Consider the following 20483-nt stretch of genomic DNA (forward strand, 5'->3'; position numbering starts at 1 on the left):
GTTTTTGACTTCCTTTGACTTTTCTGTAACCATATATCATCATCTACAACATCTCTGCTGTATGAAAAACAGCAGAAACAGAAATCACTGTGCAGTACCTCACAACACTGACCTGCCCAGGAACAACTGATTTTAAAATCCAAATCTGTGGTTTTTTCGCACTAGATTGTGTCTCTGTTGTAGCCAGGGCCGTTTCTCGCTATAAATGGTATAAGTGGTTGCTTAGGGCCCCCAGACCACCAGGGGGCCCCATGATTTTTAATATACGTATCCAAAAAAAGACACTTCACTATCATTTGACAAAAAATGTTAGTATCAGGTAGTCACAGAGGGCCCTTGTGGTGTGAAAAGAATAGAAACTGCAATTTACATAACTAAATTATGTAACTAATGTCAGAAAATCATTAAGAAGTGGCATTCATGAAGCATTTATATCTATCTGTGGGGGAAAAAACACAAAAAGGAAAAAGCAGAAGAGTAAAAACAGAGACAAAACACCTGTAAGAATGTAATGCTAATTAATTGGATGTAGTCAATCTGTCTGCTTTCTTGCTTATGCTTGTTTATGTAATTAAAATGGAAAAATTTAGTTGCTAACTAGCTAACTAGTATCTAGCATATGAAGTGTTGGGCAAACACACGTCAAGTTGCTAGCTTGTTACAACAGTAGCCTTTTAACTCATTACAGATAAAGAAGGATTAAATCTGTTCATCCCTATTTGTAGCAGCAGCCTCACTCAGTGCGTCAGCCATTAAGTGAAATTCATACCACTACATCTTCCTTACACAAAACCTACACAACACACACCATTTGAGACAAAGCTATGGTCTCCCTGCATCATTCATCTTCAGTAACCACTATATCCTGGGCAGGGTGGTGGTGGATCCAGAGCCTTTCCTGAGACACCTGTCAATCACATTCACACACTCTTTCACACCTAGGGGCAATTTAACGTAGCCAGACCACCTACTTGCATGATTTTGGGATATAAGGAGGAAACCAGACAACCCCGAGGATACCCATGTGGACACTAAGAGAATGTAAAATTTCACACAGACAGTAACTCACTATGCCCCTGTATGCGTAGCGCAAACAGATGAGGTGCTTAGGGGTGGAAATGAACCTGCAAGTGGAATGTGTTGCCTCACTGAGGATTTTGGGTTCAGGGTTAATCGTTTGAATTGAATGACCTTCAAAGCTTTTAGGTTGCTGCATTTTGGGTAAATGTTTATATTTATTCTCAGACTTAAATGAAAGGGCGATGGAGTTGGGGTATTAATGGATGCACCATGTGGCTTCTCGTGATGGAGGAAGTTGCCTATCATGTCGTTTGAAGAGAGCGTCTGCATGTTCTGTGTTCTTTCAGAAAAAATGGGGATAGTGGGCATTTCCCAGCCATCACTGAATCGGTTACGCCTGCGGTATTGGATGTCCAAATGTATCCTGGGTTCCCCTACAGCGACCAACAACAAGCTCTTTCAGGAACTACTGGAGGACCGGGTGTACTACAGGACCAGGGCTGGGAACCTGTGCTATTGAGTTAACATGCAATAAATTGCATTTACCTTATTTGGCTGACGCTTTTATTTAAAGTGACATACAGTAGAGACTTGCACATGTACAGCGGCTATGAGCAAGTGGCATTTATTAAACTGCTTAACACCTGGCACATGTAAGGAGATCAGTGTATTGTGCGAACGACATTCATAAATGCCATGCATATGCGTAGCTTTTTCTATGAATGGTTAACACACAAGTGTGTATTTTTTTTTCCTGAAACATTTTAATTCCATGCATGTGCTGTTGACATGACCACTTAGCCGAGCTGCATGATAACTACAGAAATCAGATCACGGCAGTGGTCTGTGCACGCGCTCATTTATTCCTCAGCATTATTATTATTATTATTTTTTAAACAGAAGGAGCATGCTCGCCAGCAGGGGGCGGCGTAGGACAATAAATAGACCCTCAAGGCTGTTGCTCATGGCCACAGGATGGCACACAGCCCAACGCGGGAAACCGGATCGCCACGTGAAACGCGCCAATCACGACAGTCGAAGCGCGCGGGTTTTCGATGGTCGACGAATATCGCAGATATCGAATATAAACTGACACGATTATACAAACACAGGATTACTAATTTCATGTAACATAGTGCCATAAAATGTGGTAGAACACGTCATTCCTACATGACACCTTTTTATTCGTAGGATTTAAGTAGGAACTGTCATTAAATGTTGTCTGAATAATAAAATAAGGGTGGTTATGGATTAAATGAGTCAATGCAAAAAAAAAAAAAAAAATTAATGGGTTTTAAAGTTTTCTACATGGCTGCCATGCTACACTGTCGCCATGTTTGTGCTCGCGCTCTTTTTCCCCTCCTCAGTCTGACTGTAGTGTGCTTCGCGCGCGCTTCCCGCCTCAACCCCTCCCTCGTCTTAGAGGGGGAAATGGGCGTGGCCAGAGAGTCTGCTTTAGAAAATTCTAGAACAGAAAAACATGGAGGCTGCTTTCCTGAGTCCTCACCATTTCACCATTTCACATATGATCCCTTCAGCTTTGACTTTATACACTCTTAAGTTCCTATTGTTAGGACTATTTTGTTGTTTTCTTATGCATGTTAATTCACAACTGCACTTTTTTTTTTTTTTTTTTTTTTTTTTTTTTACACTTTAGTGCTTTTGTTCTTTTTAATCAGACACTGCCACAGTTTTTTTTTTTTTTTTTTTTTTTTTGAGAAACTGTACTGGTAAGATGAACCGAAAACTGCCTAACCAAACAAAGGCCGCGCTGTTCTCATTTATCCAAATCATAGCCTATACTGGGTGTCTCTTTCCCCATCATCTGGAAGCAACAAGCATTTAACAAGAATCACTTTTATTGCTGGGGCCACATTTCAGATCAGGCCTAAATAAGCATGTGATAAATACATGAAAAGAAAAAAAAATATATATATACACACTTTCTCAAATGTGAAAACCCCTAGAGGTCCTTTGTGGAACTGCAGTGTAAATAGGCTAGCAGACATTTTGGGCAGGGAGAACACACACATCAAGACTCAAACAGAATGTGGCATAGAAACAAAATGGCTGACTATATAGTAAAAGCTGTTATCAAATTTTCACCTTTGAGCTTTTCCATATCATTTTCTTTGCACTTTTATGTCCCTTCATTTCATCGTAAGGTGTTTGGCCCCCCAGTATTGCTAATTTCAATATAGTAACATTGCTTTAAAGACAGAATGATACAAAAACCAATACATTTCTCTTTGTTAAGGTTTAGAGGCCTTTTAACGGAAGATTATGGCAAAAATTATTATGCTATGAATCATCAGTACTGATGAATCATGCACAGTATGAACAGAGACTTTCACCATTGAGGTAAAAAGGTTATTAAAAATTCATCTGGTCTTTGGAGATTAGTTGGAGTGGAGTTAGATAATTTTTTTTTTTCAAATACTAGCCAATAGAATTTCATAATTACAAAATAAATGTTATCAAGTGATAACATGACAAACCCAATTACAGCCATATGCACACAAGCTAGACTGTTAATAAACCCATTGTTCTGTGTGAACTAATCAATTATAACCTATAATTGTTGCATATATATATATATATATTTATGCTATATATTTGAGACACACTAGACACAGAGCTGTTTGAACATTTGGCATTGACATTGTGTATGCACAGGCTCCGCCCACCTCCCTTCCCCCTCGCGCGCACATCTTCTCACGTTTCCCTTCCCCCTTTTTCCTCACCACAAACCTATTTCTTTTTCCTATGTATAGTTTTTAACCTACTAGCTCTAAGATTTCCATTCTTTTCATTTTAGTTCCACAGCCCCCTCAGTACATGATGATGAGCACATTTATCGTGGATCCGGTACTGTAGTTTTTGCCCTGCATGTGGTCGTATTGGGGATTGTGTGAGAGCAGGAGGGAGGGGGGTGAGAAACGATCCCCGGAAAGTCGTTTTTGCATGGGTTTAGTCGAAATAAACATACACATACTGTATGAGAATAACTGTTACTTATAATTTTAAAACTAAAATATAAATATAGATATTATATTATAGGCAATTACTAGTATAATCAGTAAATATGAATAATAATAATAATACACTTCAGTGTGAGTCTTTACGATTAGTAAAACGATTCTGCATATTATCGCGGTATTAAACTATAAAATGTTGATGTTCAGACATGAGCTGATTTCAGTTTTACTGGAGCACTTTAATTATTACATAATTCACGTGAAGAGCTCGTGCGTTACCGCGTGTAAATTCTACCTTTAAAGTCACAACAACTCATACTCTTATGGGTTGATTTTAGCTCATGTAGCGTCAGAGGGCTTTTTTTTCTGCTAACTCTTTCACAGCAGGTAGGAGGTAGTCGTTTTCTCTCAGTCTCTTTGCTCTCGCGCAGTGCTCCCCCCTCCTCCTCTGGGCTTTGTAACGCCGTGCGCGCGAGAGAGGAAGAGCGCTCGAGCCTCTACACTGTTTCACCAAGACCGCGGCCACACATATACATACACACACACACACACACGCGCGCGCGCACACACACACGCACACTCCTACTGTCTACAGTCAGTCCACTTGTGTGTTTGTGTGACTGTATGCAATTCCGTCACCCTTACGCGTTGACGAGTCACGCTGTAAGCCTGGCACTTTCAAATTAGGAACAGAATCAGTACATGTAAACAATAACAAAGCAAAGACTAGTGCTTTACTCATACATTCTGGACGTACCGGTGAAAGTACACGCGCATCGCCGGTCTTAAAACACTGGGTGAGTTTTTACACTTTACTGACTTGGTTTGCCGGTTTCTGAATTGCATTTATATCACTACTGCATTTATGACCGTTTCTTATTTTCAGTATCCATTGCTAGTTTTAACTGAGTTTCAGCCATTTACATGGCTTTTGACTGTAACTGTTAACCCTGTTGCTGGTGTAGGAATGTTCTGAGGTTCTGAGATTAGATTACTGGGCAACATTGTTATACTTCTGCATATTTATTTTCTCTAAAATGTTTAACACCTCCATGTATTTATTTTTATGCTAAATATTCACCAGCTCCTAAATGGAACCAAACAATTTTTTTTTTTAGTGATCACAAGTGATCACATGTCAAAGCACAAATAATATTTATCAAATCCTAAATAGAACTGACCAATAACCAATAATTTTTTTAGTGATCACGAGTGATCACATGTCAAAGCACAAATAATATTTCAGTTCTTAAATAGAACTGATCAAAACTGACCAATGTCAGAGAACAATTAATTATGATAACGAAATGGTATGAATTAAACTTAACATGGTTGTGCTTGTGCAAGGGCATATAAATACTGTGCCCCAATTAAATGACCACATCACGACCTTATTAAATGACCACATTATGACAAGTTCTACCATCCTGTTAAAGTGCTGCCCCCTTGAAACAAGTTGCCATCCTGTTGAGTCCTTTGGACATCCAGCTAGTTAAGCTAGCTAGTGGCATTTACGCTAGTGGTGAATAAAATTTGCCTGGCAAAAAGTCAGCTCTCTTCCAACTGACCACTGCAAATGGGAAGCAAATGAGAACAACAAAAGAATTAGCATCTGCCAGCTTAGGTTCATGCAGAAGAACTTAAAGGCTATATTTGGACAGGCAACTCAAATAAAATTTTTTGGCCTACCTTATTTGAGTGCGAGAAATCTTCTACTGGCTGAACAGCAAACTAAATCTGAACATGACTAAATCTAAATCTGACTTTTTCAAATCGTATTCAAACCACATTTGTATGTAGTTTCAAAAACCTCATGCTGTTGGTAAGTGAGATATTTGCAGCAACACCAACACAGACAAAAACCAACAAGAACCTAGTTCAGGGGAGGACCATAGACTGTATGCATACAATAGATTGGGGAAATCTGTAGCGTCTGCAGTGAAGCAGCAGCGATAATAGGACCCTGTTTAGTTTTCATTGGTGCAGTCTGTGTTGAATACATGACAGGATATTGCAGATATGTAAAATATGTCCAATTATAGAGCTGAACAATTTAAGTATTTTAATATTATTTGTATTTTTCTAATGTCTATATTTTCAGGGGCATTAAAAATCATTTTCCATGTTCCCCACACTTCTCAGATGCACACATCTGGTAATCCAACATGTGCATAGATAAGAAAGAGAAAGGAAATTATTTCAATATGAGGCGGTATTTGTTGGAAATACTGCATCATACGTCACTATGTGACCTTTTGAGAAAATCTAAGCATGCAGGCACGTATGCTCAAGGTGGTATTTAAGTGTTTCAGTGTTCCTTTCAGTTACCTTGAATCTGTTATCCTTGGGTACATCTTATGTCCTTGGTTGAATGGTGGTATCTTAGTAGCAAGATAGAAAGGTATAATGTTGCAGTATTTGCCTTCTATAAATACTTGTTATGGGTTATACTATATATTTTGTATCATATACTTTGGCTAATTTGTAATAAACTGTGATGGAATGGCAACTGCGCAAGTATGGGAAAACAGTCTCCTTTAAGTAAAGCATCGGTTACAGTAAGCTGGGTGCCAAGGCCCTGAATGGCTACAATTCTACTACAGCTATGGTGAATCCGTCTATTAGTTAAAGTATTTCAAATCTGTTGAAGACAGACTGGCGCCCCTTTGAAGTTTTCATGATAATAGTATTGCACATGTTGAACGTTTTGTCATATATCTTATAATAGAAATCGTCATACTTAACCAAGCTTCTATAACTAATTGGAGAGGTAATTACCTAGTGGAATATTTCTAGTGGAGTATTCCCATGTACTTCTTTCCATGCTGAGTACCAATAGAAAAGTTGTCACCTTGTGACCATGACCCCATGTTGTATCCTATAAAAGGACCTTTATCATTGGCCATTGTTATCAATACAAGTGACCCAGGTGGCCTGGCAGTCCTCCACTTAGTAGTAAAACCACAGTCATATTTGTAACCTTCCATTCTACTCATGTTCCAGACCTCCAGGGCGGTTTCCTGTGGGACTACTGGAGGCCATATATCAAAGTCGTTCCAAGGGTTCCTAACAAGTCCTGATAGGGGCCCCTCATAAACAGTTCTGATATTGTACTTTATTGAGGAGGAGAATTGCTCATGTTCAACACAAAGCAAATAGGGTGTGATGAAGCAACATTCAATCTGTAAAATGTGGTGAAAGTAGACATGAATCCTCATGTTGCTGTTTTACAAAAGTGACACTCCTTTTAGTTCTGCCCAGCAGGTAGCAATAAAGCATGTTGAATAGCATTTAATCGAAGAAGGATCCTCTTGCCTTATGTTCAGGTATGCCTGAAAAATCAGGAATACTCAGTCGGCTAACCTGTGTTTAGAGCACAGTGCTTCCCAAAGCACACAAACCACTGGGCAGACACCTGCCGGCTAACTGTCACCTATTGCTTGAGAACCCTCACAGGACACATGGCTGCCACAGTTGCATACTCATCTGCAAGAGAAGATACATAGATTTATTAATATTGCAGGAAGTCTTGTTTCAGCTATATTGTCACATGTATGAATTTTAGTCCCCAATGTACACACTGCATTCTGATTGATAATACAAAATGATACATAAAAATAAAAAAATGTTGCACACCATAGTGAAAAAAACATTTAATTTGCTCGCATACAACTGGCACTTAGTTGGAACAAGCACATACAATAAGAGTGTATCTGACCACTTGTGAACATGCCAGTTTGCTGGAATGGCTCCCAGACACTAGACTCAGTTTCAAGGTGTGTGGTCTACTGTGCCACTGTTAGCCTTAAATCTGGGACAGCATCTCTGGTCTGATGGGTAGAAGGTGAACAACAGCTGAAACCACGGCCTGTTGGCCAGATTGGGGTTATCGTTGATAGACTGGTGGATATGCTGTAGATTTATACAGAAAAGCATACATCTGTAGATTTGGCCAGTTGTGCGTTGATACATTCTGGCCCAGACCGTTGACATATTTTGGCCCAGAGCCTGTACCTCTGCCCTGTCTGTGAACCACATTGGATAGTTAGTCTGTTTGCAAACAAAATGACTGTGGTTCTGCTGTACATGTTCTAAATTTGCTAGACCACCTGCTGCCAATCCTCAGGTACAGGCTTGCTGCAAGCTCTTAGGTGCAGCAGGTGTGCATCTGCCCACTTTGAGATTTTGTTCACCCACCTCAACAACGCTTGCTGGAAGGCAATTTTTGTTACGCCTCCTGTTTTCTTAGAGAGAGCCTCAAAATTTGCAGTGGTCCAACACCTTAGGGCATGTGCACAGACTTTTGAAATTATTACTGACTCATGTTGTGATATTGCTGACACCAGAACTGAAATGGATTGAGGTGCAGTATTCTCAGTTTTACTACATGGGTTGTTGCTTACAACATCCCTGCCAGATGTAGAAAATCTTCAATTTACGGACTGCATCCATAGTCGAGACAGCTCTGTCTTCTATCAAGATGGTTCACATGGCACGCATGTCTGGGACATGGCACTGTCTCTTCTTGTGATTGTCCCAAAGCTTCGACATGTGGGATCAGGAACTCTGTTTGACTTGTCACCTACGAGAAGAGAGAGTACACACAGACCCTGGCATTGCAGGGGCACTAAGGCAAGTTGAACACCCTGGATGCTACAGCAATCCGAAAGAGAAGGAATGAACTGGTACATCACCCCACTCATGTGATAAGTGAGAAAATGCCTGTGCTCCACAGCAGTTGGAATGTGGAAATATGGATTTTGGACAGTGGACATTGTGGTCAGGAGCCACTGATATGATGTTATCAAGCTATGTTTAAGCTGCAGGGGGAAAACCAGCCCAGTTCAACCTTGTATTTTCCAAAATGTCCTCTGGCATCGTCAGTGAATCTTGCTCTGGAGATTTTGTCACAACCAGCACCAGCATGTAATCACCTTTGTGTTCTGAGTTGTTGAGGTGGAACAAACATGGCCTGTATTGTAGCCTGTGTAACTCTCTTGATCTGCTGTTTCTGAAACACAACTTAACAGGAAGAATGTGACTGCAGTCAAGGGCAGCTAACAGTAACCTGCTGTTGAGTTTGTGTTTCAGAAAACAAGACATGATCATCTAGTTCTTCCTGGTCTGTGTGCCAAAGACCTCTCCAGGTACTAGCAGGAGGTACTGCAGAGTGTTTTTATTGACCACGCTCTGGCAGTGGTATTTGAGACAGCCAAACCTGTCTTCTTGTCAACAGACCTAGTGATTTACACTGCTATGGATCTCATAGCATGGAGCACAGCCTGTAGGATTTCTGGGCTCATTGTAGGCATTATCTCACTATGGCTCAGGACCCACTGGTCTACTGTGTTAGAATTACAGCTTACACTGAGCAGAGTATCATAAGCTTTGCAGACCAGCATGTCAGTTCTTTTATACTTTGGTTTTATGCAGCACAGATCTTTGTGCAAAGGTTCATCAGCCTGTACCACTAGTGAGGCCACCGGTCTCTCTATGAGAGGCACTGAGCTCAGCCCAAGGGCTTCTGCATCTGCCACTGCATCCAGTGTGCATTCCCTGTTATTAGGTCACAACTTCAGTGTGCTCTTAAACATGCACAGAGCTCTTTAATGAAACTGGTCCATCATGGAATACCCCATTCACTTGTTTGGGCAAAATGGATAAGGCATCTGATCAGCTATGTCAGGTGGCGGATTCTCAGCCTTAATTCCAACCTGCATCTCATTCACTGCTGCTGCTGAGCCACAACCAACTCCCAGAGTGTGTGCTATCAGGGCTTTCAGCCCAAGTGTGCCTCAAGTTTAGCGAATTAAACTGAACCACTGGAAATAGAGTCTGTTGCTGTATGTGAGGAAGCTGTACTGTACTTCGTCTGAGCCCACTCTTCTTTAGGCTGCTGCGTTACCACTAACAGCTCTTGCATTTGGTCAGGGTCTGTTCCCAGCTCCACTGCAATTCACTCTTACATTTCCATGGGGGCTGAGCAGCCAAGCCTTCTACCCATTTCTGTTTCTGCTGCAATACCACAGGAAAGCAGCTTATTTTTGTATTGCTAGAAGGCTCTGTAGCAGTTTCTGCTGCTTGCTTCACTCCCTGTAGCAGTATGCAGCATCAAAGGAAGGTAATGGGTAGTCAGCAGCATTTCCATAGCATGAGAGGTGTTCCTCACATGTCACCATCAGCATTATGCTGCAGTTAGAGGAAGAATGTGAAGGTGCTTGTCAAGCTGGTCCCAAATAATTTGAGCAATTATCATATCCATCATCCAACTCCATTGGGCCTGGCATCCTGCCCTGAAACGAAGTTGGAAAAGTCCACGAAGTATGGTAAATTATCAAATCCTTGGCAAAACCAATAAAGAGTGATGTAGCATGGACCTTTTGTACTATTTCCATTTGATGGTCACGAGGAGATGACTTTGCTACTTGGATGGGAAACAGGAACATGGGGATAGTCCACTAGTTCAGAAGGAGAACACCTGATGGTTCTGAATGAATGATTTGTATACTTTTTTGGTGATAGGAAACATTTCATTAACAAGGCATTTCACCAGAATACACTAAAAGTGATTTTGGTCCCAACATTTTTTAAATTGCAAGATGTTATTCATGAATGAGACACAAAGGCAAATTGGCATTAACAGAAAGTGATTGAAGTCCTGATTTTTTTGCTAAAATACTGAGTGCATGAATACCCATATAATGCATGTTGATAAGTGATATGGTAGAGTGGCCCTGTATGATTAAGCCTTTGGATTTTTGCATGATTATGCCATTCCTTTTTTTAAATAGTTAAAACAGCACCAATTAATGAAATAAACTCTAGTACAGTTTGGTTAGTGAAAATTACAATGTTAATATCAAGTAGTGATTGCGTGGTTGCGTGCCACATTGCCCCACAGCCTCACAGTGCTCATGGTGCTCTGATCTGGTTATCCTGCCTTCTTTTAGGTTTTCTGCTTGTGTATTTAAATAGCACGTGGACTGGGCGTTGTGCCTTGTTCTCTCATTGTTTTTGCTGTTTCTTGCTCTTTCAAAGTAACATACCACAGCTCAGGTTACATTGTTTGACTCATTGGTCACTTCTCAGTAAATTTTTTAAAATCTAAATTTTGCTGCATTTTGTAAGCATATCAGTTTTTAAAATATGAAATTATATTGTGTAGGGTGTTATTTAGCAGAGATTTTTTTATATTGTTGTTAATCTTACAAAAATCACCCCTTAGGCTGTATAAAATAGTATGGCCCATCCTCCAGTAATTTTCCACTCACTCCTCTGCATTCACTGTGTTCACTAAGGGGAGGGGCAAAACTGTGCATGGCTTTGGTGCACAGGTTGACTGTGCTGGATTTTCCTGTGCACGCCTTTATCTCTATATTAGTCTGTGGATTTTTTTGTACTTGTTTATGGTGAATTACCATTCCTTTTTTGATTGTTTCTTTCACAAAAACAGGGGGCACAAAGATAGATTTCTTAGCTAACATCAAATGACGTAGGGACAACTGGTTAGGCTTTCTCCAGCCATGCAACACATATGTATAGCTTCAAAACCAATGTTGTTTAGACAGATTTTTAAACAGACCCTACTGAGTTTAAGGTAAAGACTATGCTAATACAGTACCCACACATTTCTCAGTCCTGCCCAGCATGCCGGGTGGCTAAGGATCACAACACTTAATCATACTTTTGCTCTCTCAGTCCAACTGTAGCTAGGATTAAATTAGAGCAAGGCCCATTTTTATGATCAAAGGTCAGCCCTTCTGGTCTTTGTTGCTATGTAAAGCTGTATGTGATTTAAGATTAAGATAGATCTGAATGTGCCTTGTAGTCAAAAATAATCAAAGTAATGTCAATCCTATATAACACTTGCCTCACAAATATAGGCTTACTCAATCTATTTCAGAATATAGTGACAATAAAATATATTACTGGTTAAATGGTCTTAGTGTTACTTGATGATAGTCCCTTGATGCTAGTTATTCATGTTTTCGACAAATTTTCTCTTTAGAAGTAGATTACATTTAAACAATATTTGAGCTTTTACACATTTGAGAAGACACCTGCAGAACAAAAGTTTCTCAATATTGCACGCTTTTCCATAAAAATATGTATACTATTATATACACCATTAATGTCCAATATTTTGAAACCATCACAATATCAATTATTGGTTATATTTCTCACTCAGTGAAACATGTTCTTCAGTTTCCTTACAGATTAAGGGTGATCTGATGAAAAACACAGATGAAAGACTTAAAAAAAAAAAAAAGTTCTTCATCAGTATTTTTATAGCCCAGGGCTTATGGGAGTCCAAAACTTGATTTTTACAGCTATTAGAAATCATTCTGAAAATAATCAGGCTACTGCAGTTTTCTCCATGTGCAGTTGCTGCACATTAGGCGTGTCAGCTAAGCTGGTGGTGATTTTTTGTTACTGCAGGAAAGGCTGTATGACATGGGGGAGGGTGATTTTAAAAGCATACTATTGCTCCGACAGTTTCCATTTTACCCAGAACCTGAGCCTGTAAGTGTATATATTACAATTAAAAAACATTTGAAAAGTATCCAAAATTTTGTGTTTTTAAAATATTAGGTTAAAACCTTTTTTGTGCTTTTTTTCTTCAGAATGAAAACCTTAATGTGGTTCAGGTTATTCTATCAGGATGATTGTTATACTCATTAAAATATACCCACAGCATAAAAGAGATAAATCAATAAATACATGCAAAGCATATTTCTCTAAGTGAAGGGAAAAAACTGAGGTGAACTGGTTTAAACTGGTATAGCAGCAGAGCTTCCTGATTGGCCAACAACTGTGTAAATATCTAAAGGAAGACATTTTTCCTTTTCCTGCAGCTTTCTATCTATTTCATTCTTTCTTCGTTACTGTGCTGTGGTCCTCTAATAGCCCTGGATAACATTCCAGGTGACTAGAACAAAATGATCATATAGTGGGATCCTGCATTGCATTATCAAGTTTATTAATAATATCAGCAAATAAACCAAAAAATAACTACAGATACTATTAAAGTGGTTTACATAAAATGAGAGAACTGTCTGCAAGTAGCTCCAATTTCATCAGTGTGTTTCAAAGTACCGTAACAGGATTGATTTTATGAACAATTTATTCTTCTTATTCTTGTCTCTGTGATCCCAAACATCACTATGTGTATGTGATGAATATTCATAGATTAATTTATGTATATTTTAACATTATGGCCTACATCTCAGTATTGTGTACACATTTAACCCAAATAGATTAATGTACCAAATAGGACAGGGGTGTTTAGGACAACACAACCATCATGGTTAGAATTTTATTACATAATGCTCATGTGACCACTGCAGAGAGGACATTTTAGAGGATCTTGACTTGTGAACATTAGTTGTTCAGCAAAGGAGAAGTATTTGGGATATAGGATGTTGATTTGCCAAGGATTTAAACGAATTAGAAACAACTGAAAGAGGAAAAGCTCAAATAAAGAGATTTGTCCTTCTGTGTGCGGCAATGTAAAGACAGAGCACGCAATAGACACAGTTCGATTTTTTTTAATTTTGTGTGCTACAGCACTGGAGCAGGCATGGCTTAGTGAAACAGTTTCTCTCCCACTGAGCCGAGCTGGTGGCCATTTTGTGTTACTGCAGGAAAGTGTGGAGTAAAATGTCTGCCTGGGAAGAGGGGAACTTCTCATAGCAACATAATTTATGTGTAGCCTTCTATTGCATAAATCCTACACCAGGTTTCACACTGAAGGTGTGCTGCTGTTGACATCTCAGAATGAATTAACATTTAATATTGTACAATAACAGATTGCTCCCAGTGATCTTTCTCAGTCAGCAACGCCCCCCCCCCCCTTAAATTGTATGTCGGAGTATGGATGTTCTCTTCCCTCTCCAGGACCAATATTATATCGTATATTATGTCGTATATTTACTGTGAAGTTTTCACAGAAAATGCAACTGGTTATTTCCTCTTTTTTTGAAAAGAGGTGAGCCTTGTGCAAAGGTGAGAGCATTTTTTGGCAGAAAATATTTCCACTGAAATCTATTTCTGATGTGGGTCAGAAATTATAAACAGTGTTTCTGATGGTGCTTGTGATTTTGGAAAACAGAGGAGGGGTACCTTGTCAAAGCATGACAGCAGCATTCCTCACTAACCCTGCTTTCAGACTAGCAAATAACAAGTCGCTGATGTCAGTCTCAGTTTGTCGTGGGCATGACATGTCCATTTCAAATAAGAAACAGTGGTAGCCAAAATGCATATAGTCTGCTGTGTAATTTATACATATCGCTGTGTTAGTTGTGTTTAGGATGAATTGGGGAGGATTTGGGGGGGGGGGGGGGGGGGGGGGGGTAATTGTACAACCTATTTTATAGGATTGGTCTGAGGAATCAGTAGTTTATTTTTAGTACTATTCTAACAGGATAAGATTTTCAGACATACACAGATAACCCATAACATTAAATCCACTGATGGGTGAAGTGAATAACATTGATTTTATAGGATTTTATAGGATTGGTCTGAGGAATCAGTAGTTTAATTTTAGTACTATTCTAACAGGATAAGATTTTCAGACATACACAGATAACCCATAACATTAAATCCACTGATGGGTGAAGTGAATAACATTGATTATCTCGTTACAATGGCACCTGTCGAGGAGTGGGATATATTAGGCAGCAAGTGAACAGTCAGTTCTCAAAGTTGATGTGTTGGAAGCAGGAAAAATGGGCAAGCGTAAGGATCTGAGCAACTTTAACAAATTGTGATGGCTAGATCACTGGGTCAGAACATCTCCAAAATGGCAGGTCTTGTGGGGTGTTCCCATTATGCAGTTATTAGTACCTACCAAGAGAGGTCCAAGAAAGGACAACCGGAGAACCAACGACAGGGTCATGGGCTCACTGATGTGCATGGGGAGCAAAGGCTAGCCCATCTGGTCCGATCCCATAGAAGAGCTACTGTAGCACAAACTGCTGCACAGCTTGCTGCGTATGGGGCTGTGTAGCCGCAGACCAGTCAGTGTGCCCTTGCTGACCCCTGTCCATTGCTGAAAGCACCTGCAATGGGCAAGTGAGCATCAGAACTGGACCATGGAGCAATGGAAGAAGGTGGCCTGGCCTGATGAATCACGTTTTCTTTTACATCATGTGGATGGCTGGGTGCATGTGCGTCACTTACCTATGCCTGTAGGGAAGAAGGCAAGACAGTGGAGGCAGTGTGATGCTCTGGGCAATGTTCTGCTAGGAAACCTTGGGTCCTGGCATTCATGTGGATGTTACTTCGACACGTACTACCTAGCTAAACGTTGTTGCAGACCAAGTACACCCCTCCATGGCAACAATATTCCCTAATGGCAGTGGTCTCTTTCAACAGGACAGTGCACCCTGCCACACTGCAAAAATTGTTCAGGAATGGTCTGAGGAACATGACAAAGAGTTCAAGGTGTTGACTTGACCTCCAAATTCCTTAGATCTCAATCTGATCGAGCATTTGTGGGATGAGCTGGACAAACAAGTCCGATCCATGGAGGCCCCACCTCGTAACTTAAAGGATCTGCTGCTAACATCTTGGTTCCAGATACCACAGCAGCACCTTCAGAGGTCTTGTGGAGTCCATGCCTTGACGTATCAGAGCTGTTTTGGCTCCACAAGGAGGACCTACACAATATCAGACAGGTGGTTTTAATGTTATGGCTGATCAGTGTATGTCTGTTAAGTAATGTTGCCAGAGGATGTCTGCAGTAATTATAATACATTCACACAGATTATGTGATCTCTGTAGAAATTAGTGTTTTCATGATGTATGCTTGGTTGTCTCACTGATCTGACAAGTACTTTTAAACGTTGTCTGTATTTTATTTTTATGCAATTTAAACTCAGCAAATACTAGGTTTTGTTCTGGTTTATGGTAGAAAAGAGCGCTTCCTGGAGTTTCTTTACAATGAATTAAAAGCACAAAATCTCTTTTCCCAAGGGATATAATGGAATCTTTACCAACATGTCAGTTGGAACACATATTACTTGAGGTTATTTCTACTGGTCATTTTATAGAAGGTAAAATATGACAGAATCTTTTCAGATGCGTACACGCAGTCCATAAAAAATTACTGACATGACTGATTCAGACGGGACTAGAATCCCAAAGATACTTCAGGAATAATTAAATTAACCCATTCCTCATATAAAACTAGCCCAATCCGAATAGGGTTTTTGTCACATAACTGTTTTTTAAAAAAACCTTTGAAAGTCATTGTGTCACTGTTGCAGGATTGAAATGATTCTTTTGCTTTCTTGCGTGGCAGTGTGAACGCAGGTAAGGTCTTAAGGGTTTTACATTTTACCCCATAATCTTTGTTAGTTTACATCTCTTTCATTATGTATTCAGTTGTTTTATGGAATAGACCTTTTCAAAATATGTGTGCAATATTATACAACTATCTTTGTTAGAGAAAAGGGTTTTCTTGTCTTTTATGTATGCTTATAACACATATTTTGCACAGAGATATCCCTAAGTTATAATTGCATACAGTGTCAAAGCAGTTTAGCTCCACAATGCTCAGCTATGGTTGTCACCTTTTCTAGAAGGAAATGGTAGAGTCCACCACTGCTGCCCATCCCCCACTCCACTTCATTTTCTCTCACTGTACTGTCAGGATCATGCTAAGCTAGAAAGACTGCTGTTCAAGCTGAATTGAATATACACATTTCTCTTCTCCGCTGTTACCAAGAAACTGTACTGTTAATATTTAACATAGATAAAACCCTGTTGTTTATTAGAGGAATGTAAACGGAGTGCTTGCTAGAATGTTGTGACAATAGGTTTAAAGTGTTTAGTCGTCAAAAACAAACAACACGTGAAAGGAGCTGTGAAAACAGGAAACTACAAATCATCATTCAGTCCATATAGAAATTTTGAATAATTTATATTAAGCTCATAATCATGGCTTTGTGAAATCCTGTATGCAGTGTTAAAATGGTGTAGTCCATGCTAGTCTGTACTTTTCCACTCGGTTAGCTTTTTTTGTGTCTGTCCAGATGGTGGTTCACTCATTCCTATGTCCGAACCACATTCTTTCCCAAATGTTTTGAACTAGTTAGGGAAATTTGTTGTTTTATAGTTTATGTATGTCTGAAAGCATGTTGAAGAATATCTGGTGCACTCTGGAAATCCCATAGTGTTGTGCAAAAAGGATAATGGAATAGCCTGGGGGATGAAGGACAGCCACAGTGAACTTTGCAGTTTGTAAAGTACAGGGGATAGGGAGCCAAGAGCTGTCTCATTGTGTACAAATAGGATAAGGTGAGATTTTATGGGCATATATTTGGTACCCCTCTGGTATATGGCACATGGTACATTCCGAACATCATCACCCCTCCCCCTTATATTTTCCCTCTATTTTCTTTTGAAAAGAAAGCTGGCCTTCTTCTTTGAATCAAAATAGTGTCTATTGAGGACTTTCTATCAAAGGTTATGTCTCTCATTTGTCATATGTATTTGTATATATCTTGCTTATTGTTGTCCACTTGTAGGTAAAAGCTTGTATTATTTGAGTTACTCTAATATTAAATATTACCTAGCTAAATCATACACAAGTTAATTTTTAGCGTTAATGTGTTCTAATTCAAACTTTTGTTACTATGTGCAATTCACGTCTAAATACTGTCTAGTATTTAGCACAACAACATTTTATTGTTTTTATTTAAATATTAGATCAGCACTGTAGTTTTTGAGGAGTTTTAAATTGCGTCTGGGAGTTTGGTTTGTACAGATTTTTTGTAGTTTGCTAACTTGCTAATTGGCCAGCTACCTAGGCAAAATGTTCATGTACAGATCAAAGTACTTTTACATAGATTAACAGACTTCTACACTGTCTAAATGTTATTTGAAGAAAGTAGGAGTTGTGGTTTATTCTATACTCTATATGGTTCTATTAAATTGGTTGCAACTTTAAATATTTGTAGTCCTTTAAATTAATGAAATATGTATAAGCTAAATTGCTAAATTGAATAAAATCTATTCTGTAGGAGATCAGTAATCTACTCCGAACCTAGCGATGAACCAGCATGCTAAGTTAACTAGCTGTTGTAAGTGATAAATAAAATCCTGTTTGTTATGGGATGTTAGTGATTTTTTTAGTCAATGCAAATCAAGAATTAGGGCATTTTCACACCTGGCTCGTTTGGAGCGGAACCTGGTGCGTTTTCTCCCTTGGTTCGGTTCGTTTAGATATATTTGAACACGTCAATCACGCTCAGATCCGCACTAGAACAATCGGTCCGAGACCACCTGAACGAAATGGTCTCGGCCTGATTGCAAACGAACTCTGGAGCGGTTCGTGTGCTGAGAAAGCAATCCGACCCGGCAGACCAACGAACCAACTTGTATAGCAATGCATGATGGGAACTGCTTTAGGTAAATAGCATATTTGTTTTGCTAATGGCTTGCAACGTGAATCGCAGTTTAACCTGGACCAAAGATGAGGTAAAATGCCTCATTGAAATTTGGTCTGACGAACATATTTCTGAACAACTTTCAAAAACGCATTAAAACACTGAGGTTTACAAGGTGTTTAGCGAGCGTCTCAAGGAGATGGGCTTTAATCGCTCCGTGAAACATCGATTCCCATTCAGACTGATAAATTATAATAATTGCTATTTATCCAACTTGATGGACCTCTGTGAGCAGAACCCCGAGACATAAACAGGAGCACTCTGACCAAAGAGAGGACAGTTTACTCACATGACACATTTTGGTACACTTCGAAATGTTGCCTTGCGAAAGCGAACCGAGCCAAGGACAGAAGCTAAAATTGTAACAATTTAGGTCCAAGTTTCGGAACAAAGGAGATCTACAGGTCTGAAAAGCAGATCTACAGGTCTGAAAAGCAGATCTACAGGTCTGAAAACGCCCTTACATACCAAAATCCCACTGAGATACTGAAAGGCAACTTTGCAAATTCGCACAAGCAGGATTAGCCATTATAGCTTTTCTTACATCTTCTTTTGTGTAAAATCCAGCAGAACTGTGAGATTGGGCTGATTTTGAAGGATATGAAACTGTGCAAAATGAGAATGACTGCTGAAAAATGAAAACCTCACCAATGTGTTCCTGCTATGTGGAACAGTATAAAGATAGAGCAAGTGCTAATCGTTCAGATTTTTCCCCACCTCACATTGCAGTGCTGCTACAGGCATGGTTTTGTGGAACAGTTCCTCTCTCATCGTGCCAATCTGGTGGCCATTTTGAGTTACTGCAGGAAAATGTGGCGCAAAATGTCTGCTGGGGGAAGGGAGCTTCTCTTAATTATTGAGTAAAAGAAATGGAAAAAATAGCTATGTGATTCAGGGAGTTCATGTGTTAATATAAAGCAATCTAGTTTTCATTTTTCTCATAGTCAAGAGCATGATGATTAATTCATGGTTTGTGTTAGCTCTGACACATTTTCAAAGGCAAAAAAAAATACGATATTAAATTACTAATTAAGGAGAGCACCTGCAGCCTGTTTGCACCATGTGATTTAAAAGCTGTAGGTCAAAAGGTTTTAAAAATCATCTGAAATTCTGTATTTGTTTCTTGGTTAATCTGAATGTGTAGAGGAAGAAAAAAAAAACTCCCAGGAGACAGGTTCTGTCCTTAGCAACACGCAGAAACGATGGTTCCTTTTTCTTGAGAGTTTAATAAGTAGCATATGGTACTAATATTTGTATTTTTTTCCCACAGGACGTGTCTGTCATCACACACTGTGATCGTCTTTTCTTGATCAGTGCTAAAAAATTCGCAAAGCAAATCAACTCGTGGTAAGTCTTATTTTTATGGACAGAATTACCCTCTTATGCTTTGCACTGCCCACATACACCTAATACAAGCTACTAAATTCAAACAATATGTTACATTTATTATTTTGGAACATAAAACGGTGTCGTGCACTTGTTCAATCAATCACTATTGACATGTATAGTATAGGGGTATCATTTACGACCTGTCAGATGCAACACCAGAATGCAGAACCTGTAGACTATAATGAAATTCAAATGATAATCATGTCCATATCAATAAAGTTCATAAGTGTATGAAGGTGCCATTAGGCAGAAAGGTGTTATTGGCTTGCTCATGATCATTTGTTGTTTTTGCACAAAACACATTAGGCAGTCATATGGAGTTGCTGTTTGCTTATTATCTAGGATTAAATAAAGCAATGGAGGGTTAGGAGAGTGTATGACAAATTTACGAACTGGTAAACTGGAAATTAAATTAAATAATTCATATGAATACTTCAAACTTGTAATATCTGCAAATACACTGAAAGAAACAATAATGAACAAATGTCAAAACGCAGGTCATTTTAAATTGCTTGTTTTAGGGAGTCACAACATTAGGCATACCTAATTAAAAAAAAACGCTAGAAATTGAAATATAGAGTAGAGATGTTGAAAGATGGAAAACTACTATAAGTTTAGACAGATCTAGATCCAACAACTGTTC

The 20483-nt window shown here is 39.2% G+C and overlaps 1 protein-coding gene across 6 annotated transcripts in view; it reads left to right on the forward strand.

Moving 5' to 3' along the window:
• The first annotated feature begins 4470 nt into the window (after positions 1-4470).
• Positions 4471-20483, forward strand: part of atf7ip (activating transcription factor 7 interacting protein) — a 45214-nt gene continuing 29201 nt past the window's right edge. For 2 of the 6 annotated variants that reach the window (XM_026931816.3, XM_026931817.3), the window contains exons 1-2: positions 4471-4795; positions 19722-19798. The gene's annotated coding sequence lies outside the window, so the exon portion shown is untranslated. Of the gene's footprint in view, positions 4796-14527; positions 17469-17574; positions 19626-19721; positions 19799-20483 lie in introns of those variants that run through there. The other 4 variants (XM_026931812.3, XM_034300174.2, XM_026931813.3 and 1 more) reach the window with 4 other exon arrangements.

Source organism: Pangasianodon hypophthalmus, chromosome 26 (assembly GCF_027358585.1).
Source record: "Pangasianodon hypophthalmus isolate fPanHyp1 chromosome 26, fPanHyp1.pri, whole genome shotgun sequence".
Lineage (NCBI taxonomy): Eukaryota > Metazoa > Chordata > Actinopteri > Siluriformes > Pangasiidae > Pangasianodon > Pangasianodon hypophthalmus.